Below are 11,821 nucleotides of genomic sequence, written 5' to 3' on the forward strand. Positions count from 1 at the left end.
TTGAAAATTCTATGTCTAATAACTTTGGCGTTTGTGGACGGAATTGGCTGAAATTTTCAGGAAAATGGCACATTTTGTTTCTGAGCAGCCCCTGAAAATTTGGGGGGGTTTCGTCAAGGGGGGGCCGAGAAAAAAGGGGGGTCCCAAAACGTGTTTTTAACATTGATTTTTCCATAGGGCGGTTAGCCTCACTTTTAGCCCGAACGGCTGAATAGATTTGCACGAAACTTGGCAAAATTGTAGGGACTGGTAGCCCGATGTGCCTTTTGTAGGTCTCAATATATGTGCTCCAGTGGATTTTGAGAAATTAACGTTTAAAAAAAGATATATATCTGTAGCAGCGGACTGGGCAGCGCTCCAGGACGCGTACTTTTCGCGCAACGGAGCTTTGTGAAGCGAAGCTGATTGGTTCTCTGGCGTCTGTCAACATTCCAAAAAGTCCGTAGCTGCCGCCATCTTGTCTCTCGGTAGGATCGAGAGACAAGAGGAGGCCAAAACAAAGGGGCAAATAACCATAAGGGGGCATAGTAGATCCTCCCTGACCCCCTAGGTTTAATGTGGAGGCTTTAAAACGGCCCCGCGGGGCAAAAAAAAATAATTTTTTTTTTGTTTTTTTGCGTGGGTAGCGCCCGGTCCGGGAACCGGGAAGCTTTCTGGGCAGCGTACTGCAATGAAAAATGAATGATAGACTTTTCAAATACTGTTGTTAATTGATTGTTGGTTTTGTTGATTATTTTTTATTTTTTTTTATTTTTTAAGGATTGTTTATTGTGTTTAATAATTTATTAAACTTTCTAACGCGGCGCGTCATATGACGCATTACGCGACAACGCAGGTCCAGAATATAGTGAAAATGTCTCCACCAACCAGCGGACGTCACACAACCCCTTTCAGCAGGCTAAATAGTTCTGTTAAATGACAACAGAAGGGACAGGCAACAAGAACCATCAGTCAAAGAGGGGAGGGCAAGTTCTTCTCTACCGGGTCACGTTGGAGCGCTACCGGAACTGATCGAATTGGTAGTCTACAGTGTTTCTGGATGTTTCAGACTGAAGCTGGCGTTAGCATGAGAGCACCACCATTTCGTAGCTCCGTCGTGGCCATTCCACGAGCAATCATGCTAGGCGCTCCCCACCAGAAGCCTGCGGGAGTCGGGGGCCCCCAAGACTTTTGTAGAATCTTCAAGGATGAGGGGACGCTTTCGAGAATGGAGCCCAAGCTCTAGCAGACAAGCGTCCGAGTTCCAAGGTGTCGCAGGCCCATTTTAGTGGACCACGCCCAAATCTGAAGAGATGGCCGCCATTTTGAGAGTCCTGTGGCAGCCGCCTATCGCTGCACCGCAAGAGCGGGAGCAACTCAAGTACATGGTGAGCGAGACGCTGTAGTCGAAAGAGCGGGCGGTAAACAGCTGAATAGCGGAAGAGGCACAGTGTAGCAAAAGCGGGCTGAATGGCAAATGAAATGGAAAAGGGGTGCCCCACTACAGCGTGTCTTTAGGTGAAACGGATTGTGGGACAAGGTGAAGAATGGAAGAGTCACCAAAAGGAAAAAAGTTCCGCTTGACCCCGGGAGCCGGCCACCTATGTCGGGGGCGATCTCAGGCCACACCAGGGCAACACGACTTGGGGAGGGGGCCGGAGCCAAGCGCCCCCTCCGAGTCCGCGACATGACACCGTCCCTCGGGGGCCTCCGTCAAGCGGTTCAGGGTGGCACCGCATCACAACAGCCCCCACTTACTTTAAGAATAGTGAAGATGAAGCAATTGCAAATAGGCTTCAGACAATGTTACAAGCACTCCTCAAAACTTTGAACTTTCAGAGTGCATGAGTTGGGACAGCGAGGGGTGATTTGGTTTCTCGGACTGTTTTTCTGGTCTCTCACCACTGGCATACTTTAACGTTTTCTTGTTTCTAGGACATTAATAGGTTTTATCATTACGTTATGTTATCGTTTCTTTGTTTGTTGTTTAATAAAAGTTCATGTTCATGTTCATCAGTGGCCTACTGATTTTCGTTTTCCTATTTTTTTCTTTCCAGGTTGTTTCATGGTAAAGTTTCTGTTAACAGGATACAGTGATCACTTCGTTATTATTGCATATGTCCTTTTCACTAGGGGTGCTCTCTGGTCGGGCCAGATGACGTATCTCTAGTAAATGGTCCGGGTGAAAAAGGTGCATCAATCAGTGGGGAGTAGATAGGCATGACAGATTACAACGGGGGAGAAAGGTCCGCATTACGTACCCTTTCACTACTTGCAAAGATTTTCCTACGTTTATATGCAAACAGGGAATACCTCCAAAAAGAACTAATTCCCAAACAGTCAATGTTCGGACAATCAATCAATCAATGAGGAATGAAATAGGTACGACGTGTTAAAGGCTTGCGTTACCTACCCTTCACTATCTGCAAAGGGAGAGAGAATATTCCTATTCTTCCTCGTTTGCAGGTAGAGAAGATCCTTAAGAGAATTAACTTCGAACAATTCAATGCTCGATTGAAACAATCAACAAGGGGTACTGTGAACACAAATGAACGCCGCTTATGTACATACGCATTGCTATTTTCAACAGGTTGTTCCTAATGTTTCTATTTTAGCGAGGTCAAAAAGAGATCCCATTAGTGGCCTACTGATTTTGCTCGATTCCTTTTGTTTTTTTACACGATTTTTCGCTATCTGCAAAGACTAAACAGAGTATTGCGACTCTGTGCTTGTTTGTAAATAGAGAATGAACCAAAGAGAACAATCAATCAAATGGAGAGAGAAGCAGGCACGACGTATTACAAAGGGGGCAAAGGGCTGCGTTAACTACCCTTCACTATCTGCAAAGAGAGAGTACTCCTAATAGAAATGAGGGGTGGGGGGCAGTATTCAAAGCAGATCAGTGTGCATAAACACGAAAATGTTTTTACTTACCACGTACTTGACATTCGACAGCTTATGATATTTGCTATTAAAAAACCATTGAAATTCACTGAAAAAACCATAGGTTATAGACCATATATAGTTAGGAATTAGCATTTACAAAACCTTGAAAATTCACTGAAAAAACCATAGGTTATAGACCATATATAGTTAGGAATTAGCATTTAAAAAACCTTATTTTACTCACACAAAACCATTGAAATTCCATATATAGTTAGTTGCACTAACTATATATCGCGCACCCGCAATCCACTGCTGATCATGTCACATATTACATCATTCATGACATGGTCAGTGACATCACTGATGACATCACTGATGACATCTCAAATGACATCACTGATGACATCACTGATGACATCTCATTTGACATCATTCTTGTGCTAATACGATAAACCTCTTCAGACTCTAATATAACCTTAGATACACTCAGTGTAAACAGACACTCACACACTGCCACTCATCCATGGAGTTACTCACACACCCAGTCAGTCATGCAAAGAAACAATCTCACCTCCATTTCTTCAACTATACAGTTAAACACACCTTACTTATTGAAACATATACTAACACATATTTACTCTCTTATACAATCCCTGATACAAGTTCACAATGATCGATACAACCACTCACTCATTCAGTGGCTCTCATGCACAGTTATTTATATATGCCAACTTTCACATGTACTGTGTTTTACATATGTACTTACTATGACATGTAGCATTGAGATATCCATTCACTCATCAATACACTCATGCACACAGTCAACTGCCCATGTAGCTGTTTCCACATGCACTCTTGAACTCATACACCTAGTGAATAAACTGCTCACACATCTATGCATAGAGTCACACACCTTCCAGCCACCCCCACACAAACTCAATCTCCCATAGAAATACTTGGGCAACCAATTAATAACACATATAGCCTCTCGTATAGCTAATGATCAACACATGCAGCAGTTTACAGAACAACAGACATAATGATGCACAAATTAAGACAGTTTAGTCACTAACCCATGCATTCAGTGAGACACATTTAATCACTCACTCATACAGTCAGTCATGCACCTACTAAATCCTTCATCCAGACACTTATACATCCACTCAAGACATATTTTAACTTTACAGAAAAATACAGTCACTGGATGTTGTCATCAGTGATGTCATCAGTGATGTCATTTGAGATGTCATCAGTGATGTCATCAGTGATGTCACTGACCATGTCATGAATGATGTAATATGTGACATGATCAGCAGTGGATTGCGGGTGCGCGATATATAGTTAGTGCAACTAACTATATATGGAATTTCAATGGTTTTGTGTGAGTAAAATAAGGTTTTTTAAATGCTAATTCCTAACTATATATGGTCTATAACCTATGGTTTTTTCAGTGAATTTTCAAGGTTTTGTAAATGCTAATTCCTAACTATATATGGTCTATAACCTATGGTTTTTTCAGTGAATATATATATATATATATATACTTTCACCAGTATGCACATATACTGAAGGGCACTTATATTTTTGTTTTTCTGTAAAATAAATTGTAAATAGGTCTCACTATTTATGATGTATATAATTCATGAAATTTGAATTTTAAATAAATATTTCAGACATTAGCTCATGGGTAATTTTGGTGGAGTGTTATGACACACTTATTTCAAAGTCACACAATTCAGTGGATTGGGCAAGAATTATAATTTTTTTTATATCTGATGGGTATTCCACACCAACTAGCACCAGTCACTTTATATACCGTATGGTAAATGCATTTATGCAGTAAAGATACAGCACTAGGCACTGTGTTTAGCCGTTGTTGGTTTTTTGCATTGAAGCAGTTAGAATATGTGCGGAGAATTTCTTTATGAGAATTGTGCAATGTATTTTGGGAAATCTACATATCATTAATTGTCTAGACAAAGTATTAATTATGAAAACGAAATTTGTTTCATATGTTATATTTTTCTTTTCAGGCTGAGTTTTTTAACCAGTTTTTATGACATGAAAAGTCGTTTGCCTTTCCCTTTTACAAAATTTGCACCTTTTCTATGTCTATGTTTACTGTCATGTGACACACGTCAGGAGGTGTGGCCCGTAGGATGGGTCAGGGAAATTGAACATTTAAAAGTAACAGGCTGACTGATCAACCGGTGTGTGAACAAGAGTAGACGGTACTCGAAACGCGTCATTTGAAAGGTGTGTAATGAAATCTAACATCTTGCCTGAAGTCGTTGGGTCCGTTTCCTTCTTTCGCCACATTGTCGGTGTGGAGGTCTGAGGATTTTGCTGCATATATATATATATATATATATATATATATATATATATATATATATATAATCTCTATACTCAGAAAATCACGCGCAGCTCCGCAGCGTAACCCAGACCACACCAGCAGTACTTGAAAATGTTTTATTAAAAGATTATAGGCATAACGTGTTTCGAGTCTGATGACTCTTCCTCAAATGCCATCAGCTGCATCAAAGGGTTCGTTTGGCATTTTAAAAAACGTAACTTTAAAGACATGGAGAAGGGACCAAGTCCAATTTATTCCAATATTATAGGGACAGTTCAGTCTTTATGTTTTTTTTAAATCTTCATCACCGTTTTCTCCTCCAAACTGCAGGGTTGAGTACCAGCTTTTCAATTAGGTTCATATTAACCCCCCTCAATGGATCGTGGTCCATTATACGGGACTTCAATTCCCAGAATGCTTTTATGCTGCCCTTTCAATTTCTTACTGGATTCCCCATGTCGATCTTGCCAAGATCGACATGGGGAATCCAGTAAGAAATTGAAAGGGCAGCATAAAAGCATTCTGGGAATTGAAGTCCCGTATAATGGAAGTTGAAGTCCTTAACATTTCACTGCAAGGGAAACATGAACCACGAACCATTGAGGGGGGTTAATATGCGCCGTACACCCTGCATTAAAAGACATTCAACCTTCTTCCGAGGCTCCTCAAATGGGCAGTTCTTTGTGTTTTGATGTAAAGGCGGCTGCGTCCGGTCGCGAGGAGCCCGCTGCTAACCTAGAGCAGATTCAGCGCTTTGAAGTTCCGAGCGCTGTGGGAAGGCAGAATGCGTTGCAGTCTGAATTATTTACAGCACAGTAACATGCGAAATCATCTCTACCTACGAAGGTTTTATTGGATTATTACAGTGTCTATGGCAATACCCACTGGGGTTTGACGAAGCGGAACTACTGGCCCCAGTATGCAACTCACCAAGGAGGCGGAGCCTAGTTAACTTATCTGGGCGTTCCTACTCAAACTTTGCCATTTTCACTGCCTGAGCCCGTGAGCAAGAACTTTCCAGTTCGAAACGCGTTGGGTGTTATTTGAAGAGAGACTCTGTTTGTTGCACTGCGCTGTTACACCCTGCATTAAAAGACATTCAACCTTCTTCCGAGGCTCCTCAAATGGGCAGTTCTTTGTGTTTTGATGTAAAGGCGGCCGCGTCCGGTCGCGAGGAGCCCGCTGCTAACCTAGAGCAGATTCAGCGCTTTGAAGTTCCGAGCGCTGTGGGAAGGCAGAATGCGTTGCAGTCTGAATTATTTACAGCACAGTAACATGCGAAATCATCTCTACCTACGAAGGTTTTATTGGATTATTACAGTGTCTATGGCAATACCCACTGGGGTTTGACGAAGCGGAACTACTGGCCCCAGTATGCAACTCACCAAGGAGGCGGAGCCTAGTGAACTTATCAGGGCGTTCCTACTTAAACTTTGCCATTTTCACTGCCTGAGCCCGTGAGCAAGAACTTTCCAGTTCGAAACGCGTTGGGTGTTATTTGAAGAGAGACTCTGTTTGTTGCACTGCGCTGTTACACCCTGCATTAAAAGACATTCAACTTTCTTCCGAGGCTCCTCAAATGGGCAGTTCTTTGTGTTTTGATATATATATATATATATATATATATATATATATATATATATATATATATATATATATATATATATATATATATATATATATATATATATATATTTAGCATTATTGCTATTTTATTTACCGTGGGACTCCCACTTCGACGACGGGGAATATTCAAGCATGTGAATCTATGAAAGACACCAAAACTGGAGAACCACCTGTTTACAGGTAAGTAACAATTGTTCTTCTGTACTACGAGTGTTAGCATTTCTGACATATCTGAACTGCCCATTTTTTAAGTTGTAAAACACTGCTGAATTTCTTTGGTTTTGTGTGAGTAAACTGTGAACCGAACTAGAACATTCCTGTAACCTTTGATTTTATCTTTTTTTAATTTTCAGATTTTTTTTTAAAGTTCTGTTTCTGAACTATAGCATCCCTGTGACATTTCTTTTTAAAAGTGAAAATATTGAGCGAGATATTTTCATCACTGATTGGTAGCTCATATGCCCAAGAATATGTTTGGGCCAGCAGTAGGCATGAACAATATCGAAGGGTGTGCTATTCCCCGGATTAACCATGCTGTGGGGAATGCTCCGATATACAAGGATTTCTTGGCAGGTTCATTGAAGACTGGTTACTTCTCTATTAGCAATGGGGCTCTGGAGCCAGTACACATTCAACCAGGATGTCATTGTCCCTGCACTGAACAACTCCTTAATCGGTTCCTTTTCAGCTTAAGTTGCCTTCCCTAAATAGTTGGCATTGTGTGGTATGGCTTAAATCTACCATTATTGCACACATTTGAATTTGCTACAAACAAGCAGTGTTGCTTAATTTTCCTATGAATTTAGGACATGTATGTAGAAACTGACCTGATGCGTGTCTGCATGTGGTCGTTGCATTTAGATTACAGGGATGCTCAGAATTGTGCACATCATGGCGAGAAGTCAAAGGCTGCATGGAGTGTTTCTGTTAAAGGTTAATTCCAAAAGATTTCCGTTGGTGAAAGTGGTCTAAGAGCATTTGGTTAAGGATAGTGTTATACTAATAGTTCAAATGTCGGATTACATCTAAGTGAGGATGATGCAAAGACCTTTCTGAGGTAGGAGGGGAAATGGGGTTGCTGTAAAAAGCTGTGACAGTGAAGATAGTGACTTTGTTGATCTAGTTTTCAATTTATTGTACATATTTTCCAGCAGGGCCTGTCAGCTGTGGATGGAGATGATCTAATTCCAGATGCTCTTAGGTCCTATCACAGCCAATGCTGCGTCAACATTTTGTACATCTTATCAGGACAGCAGCAGTACCACCTAAACATGGGGCCTCCACAGCAACCCAGAGAAGATGATCGGAATTTTGCCAACCAGCAACATCTCTGGTCCATGGAAGCTTTGAGTCTTTGTCACCCATTTTTCAGTAGTGCACCAAGACATATGCCAATCGTGCAGAGGTGCTCCTATCTTCTGAAGGGAGCTTGAGCAATTGGATTCTTGCCTCTACAGTCGGTCCTGAAGCATTGGGGCATTGAAAACCAAGCACCATATGCCCAGGCTCCCCCATCACGTCAACCTCATCTCAAATCCTAGTGCTGTAGGGAAAGGTCCCTGAGGTAAGGGCACCTACAAGGTAAGATTTCACACAAGTTCACTTTTGCTTCAGGGGATTCCTGCCTCCCTCAAGTTATTTTATAGTATCTCTAATTGTTCCTCAGCCCTAACAACATCACATTTAACCCAACTATATTCAATACAGTGGCAGCCTTTGATAGATTCATCTGTAGTGTAAATCCACCTGCATATGTGTGTGCTTTCTTATATTGTTTCTGAATCTGATGGTATTCTACACATAGGAATCCATATTTCCCTGTTGTTTTGGGCAAGGCATGGCAAGTTTGCACCTAGTTTTCATATTTTCTTTTTTCTGTATAGGTGTATGATTAGACTCCAGCTTGTTGCTTTGTTATGGGTCTTGGTTTGTTAAGATTTGATAGAGCACGTCACGCTTAATTACTGATTCGAACACTTAAGAGGTTAGGGATGACACATGAGACCTGAACGTTGTTCTACTCCTTTTGTAATTTCCCCATCCTTTTCATCAGAGTTAATCTGGTTTTGGGTCCATCAACATTTCTTGTGATTCCAGTCACATCAATCATTTGCGGGTTAGTTCTTTCACTACTCCTATTGACCCTCTAGGCCCATTTCAGGGAAACAGATCTAGCTGTGTGAGGTTTTTGTTATTTGCAGTGCTGTCCTTGTAAAGGAGAGGCTTGCACTGCTACTGCCTCAGCTGCACCTCTTTCTGAAAGAAGCTATCAGGACTAGTCCTGTATGAGAGGAAATCTTGAACTATGTCCGCTTATTTTATACTATTACAGCTACCAATACTGTATATGCGTGAGTGAAGCTTGCGGTCATTGCACTGATCTCTGAAGTTTTGTTTTTTTCTGATATTTACTTTATCACACATGTTAGTGAATATAACCCACTCTCCTGCTAAAGAATTACAATTTGTCAGTGAAAGGTACAATTGAGTAGTGCACTGACTCATTGAGGAAACAGATAGGGTATTGGTGAAGATTTGCATTTTGCAACAAAAGTTACTTACTATAATGTCATCCTCTTCCCCTGTGTTCAGTGTAAGGCCTCTCTCCTGTTGTATGACTTGTTTCCCAGGAGGTTGTCCTTCTCCAGCATACCATGAGCAAGTGTATCAATCATTCAGGGAATACTGTATCTTGGGCAATGTGTGCCTCATCCATGTTTGACACCTCATTCCCAACAGCACTCCATTGTAAAGCTCCTCTGGGGCCTTCGTTTAAATGCCCCAAGCTTGTTGTCGCCTTCCTACTAAATCTAGAGTTTATCTACATGTATTAAACAAAAAAACACTTTGGGCATACACTTAAGTCCTTTCAGTTGCTTTGCCCACTTAAAAAACATACACACCATTGTACATCTGATGAGGGTAGCCTCTCCCTGGAACTCCAAGTTTAAACCACCATAGCTTGTAATTATGACGTCTCTCTAAACAAATTGCCTTGGCCACCTTTTGATTTTTGAGTAGCTATTCATCTACTACCAGACGGTGTTAATGAATTGCTCTAAAAGGGTAGCAAAGATGCTCAGCTTGTGTCTCCCTACTTTATAAAATAGCATTGATTCTTGTGACTTAATTGTCAAAATGTGAACCCCATCCCCCCCGCTCCTATTAGTTTTATGCCTGGAAAATAATTTCTGGCCACAATGTTTTGGAGGGAGATGTCAAATAGGCTGCAGGCTTAATTTGTATACTACTATCTCGCAGCATACGCAGTGTGTTCTTTGACCATTTCAAATACTGATTATTCAATTCTGATTGCATCAAAGTATTTGATTTGATTTAATTTGTTGATCTCTATTCAAGATCCTGGGAAGCTTGGTGCTGCCACCCTGAATATTCTATTCAGCTATCTTCGCCTGCCCGTTGGAAACCAGAACCTACCTCTGTGTTGTTCTCAAACTTTTAATAGTAAACTTCATGAGAAAAGAACAAGGCAATTGAATCAGGCCCTCCAAAGGAAACCACAGGGCTGTGTATATATACATTCTCAACGGCTGTCCATAAGGAAAAATTGGAGTGCACTCCCGGAGAAGCTGAACAGATTTTAATCCAGCTTGCAATTTTATACGAGCAAATGCCACAAACCACCAAAGCGTTTGTCTCCCTGAGACCTTGTTCACGGTTCAGTTTAGTGGGTCACTGAGGTCAATTAATTACAAATGTATATCATGTGACTTCCTGTTCCTCTGCCGCTAAGCATTGTGGAAGGTGTAGGTTTTCAAAAACTGCAAATAAGTAATCTTGCACAATATAATATCTGCATGCATTATTTACAATTACATAAATTCTCAGGTTCAATATTGTGAGATGGTTATATTCATATTCCAATTTTTATGACTGTGTCCATGAACATTTCATAACAATTTCATTCTATATGTGTTTGAAACCCTGGATAGTAGTATTATTTCGCCCTCCATTGGGCTTTTATTGTAGCCTACATTTTTTTTACTTCTGTATTCGTTACAGTTCTCAGTATTCAGGTAATTCCAATCTCCAACCCGGTATGTTTCTTCTTTCTAACAATAATACGTAGACTACTATTCTCCTATTGTTTTTCATTCCCCCCTCCAGTGGGGTATTACCATTTTTGGTTTTCCTTGCAGTGAAATCCTTAAGCAAAGTTATCAAAAGAGAGAATGGACACTTGTAACTACGTGACCGTAGGTTAAATTGAATCACCCTCATAAACGCTATGTTAATTGTGCGGTGTATATCGTTTCTCCGCCCCACAAACGCGTTACGGCATTGTCATTGGGTGTCCAAAAACGTGCTGTATGCCAGCCTCAACCTGAGGCAACCTCTGGCTTAAGTAGTAGTGTCCAGAGATAGTGGGAGACCCCAAAAAGAGTATAAAAGAATTGGGAGGTAGTGTTTATAAAGCAAAGCTCCACCATCAGTAAATTTTAATGTAAAAGGGTAGAGTTTTGTTATTAAAAAAGGTGGGTATAATTTGAGATCGTGTTACTGAATGTCATTAGAACAAGTGGTTCACAAGGTCAACATGTTTCTGCTCCATTCCGCCCAGCCGGGTCTACGGAGCATTCGTCAGGACAGACACAACAGACAACAAATGTGTTACTTACACAACTTGTGAAATATTTCAATAGTGTTGGACTCAACACTTAGTTTCTAACTTGTTTAAATTTCCTACAATAAAAACAAAAGAAACATGACATACAAATAAGGGGGTGCAGGTTCAGCACACAAAAAATTAAATTTGAGATTTTTAGAAAAAACGTGCTAATATGAAACACTATATTCAGAAGGATAGTTCCACTAAGGACCGCTAACGTCTGTGCCACACAAAGGCGAAATCTTTTCAATGCAAGTATACACACGGATCTCAGGGTTTGACTGTGTTATGAGGTTTTAATCTGTATGGAAATTACCCCTCTGTTAAAATATATGCTTTCGTCA

General features: G+C 40.7%; 1 long non-coding RNA gene across 1 annotated transcript in view; it reads left to right on the top strand.

Annotated features, from left to right (window-relative positions):
* Positions 1–10,356, top strand: part of LOC144799367 (uncharacterized) — a 30,901-nt gene extending 20,545 nt beyond the window's left edge. Inside the window, exons 2-3 of the long non-coding RNA XR_013603798.1 lie at positions 7,999–8,411; positions 10,208–10,356. This is a non-coding gene — a long non-coding RNA (uncharacterized LOC144799367). The remainder of the gene's footprint in view (positions 1–7,998; positions 8,412–10,207) is intronic.
* The last annotated feature ends 1,465 nt before the right edge of the window (positions 10,357–11,821 follow it).

Source organism: Lissotriton helveticus, chromosome 12 (assembly GCF_964261635.1).
Source record: "Lissotriton helveticus chromosome 12, aLisHel1.1, whole genome shotgun sequence".
In the NCBI taxonomy this organism is placed as follows: Eukaryota; Metazoa; Chordata; class Amphibia; order Caudata; family Salamandridae; genus Lissotriton; species Lissotriton helveticus.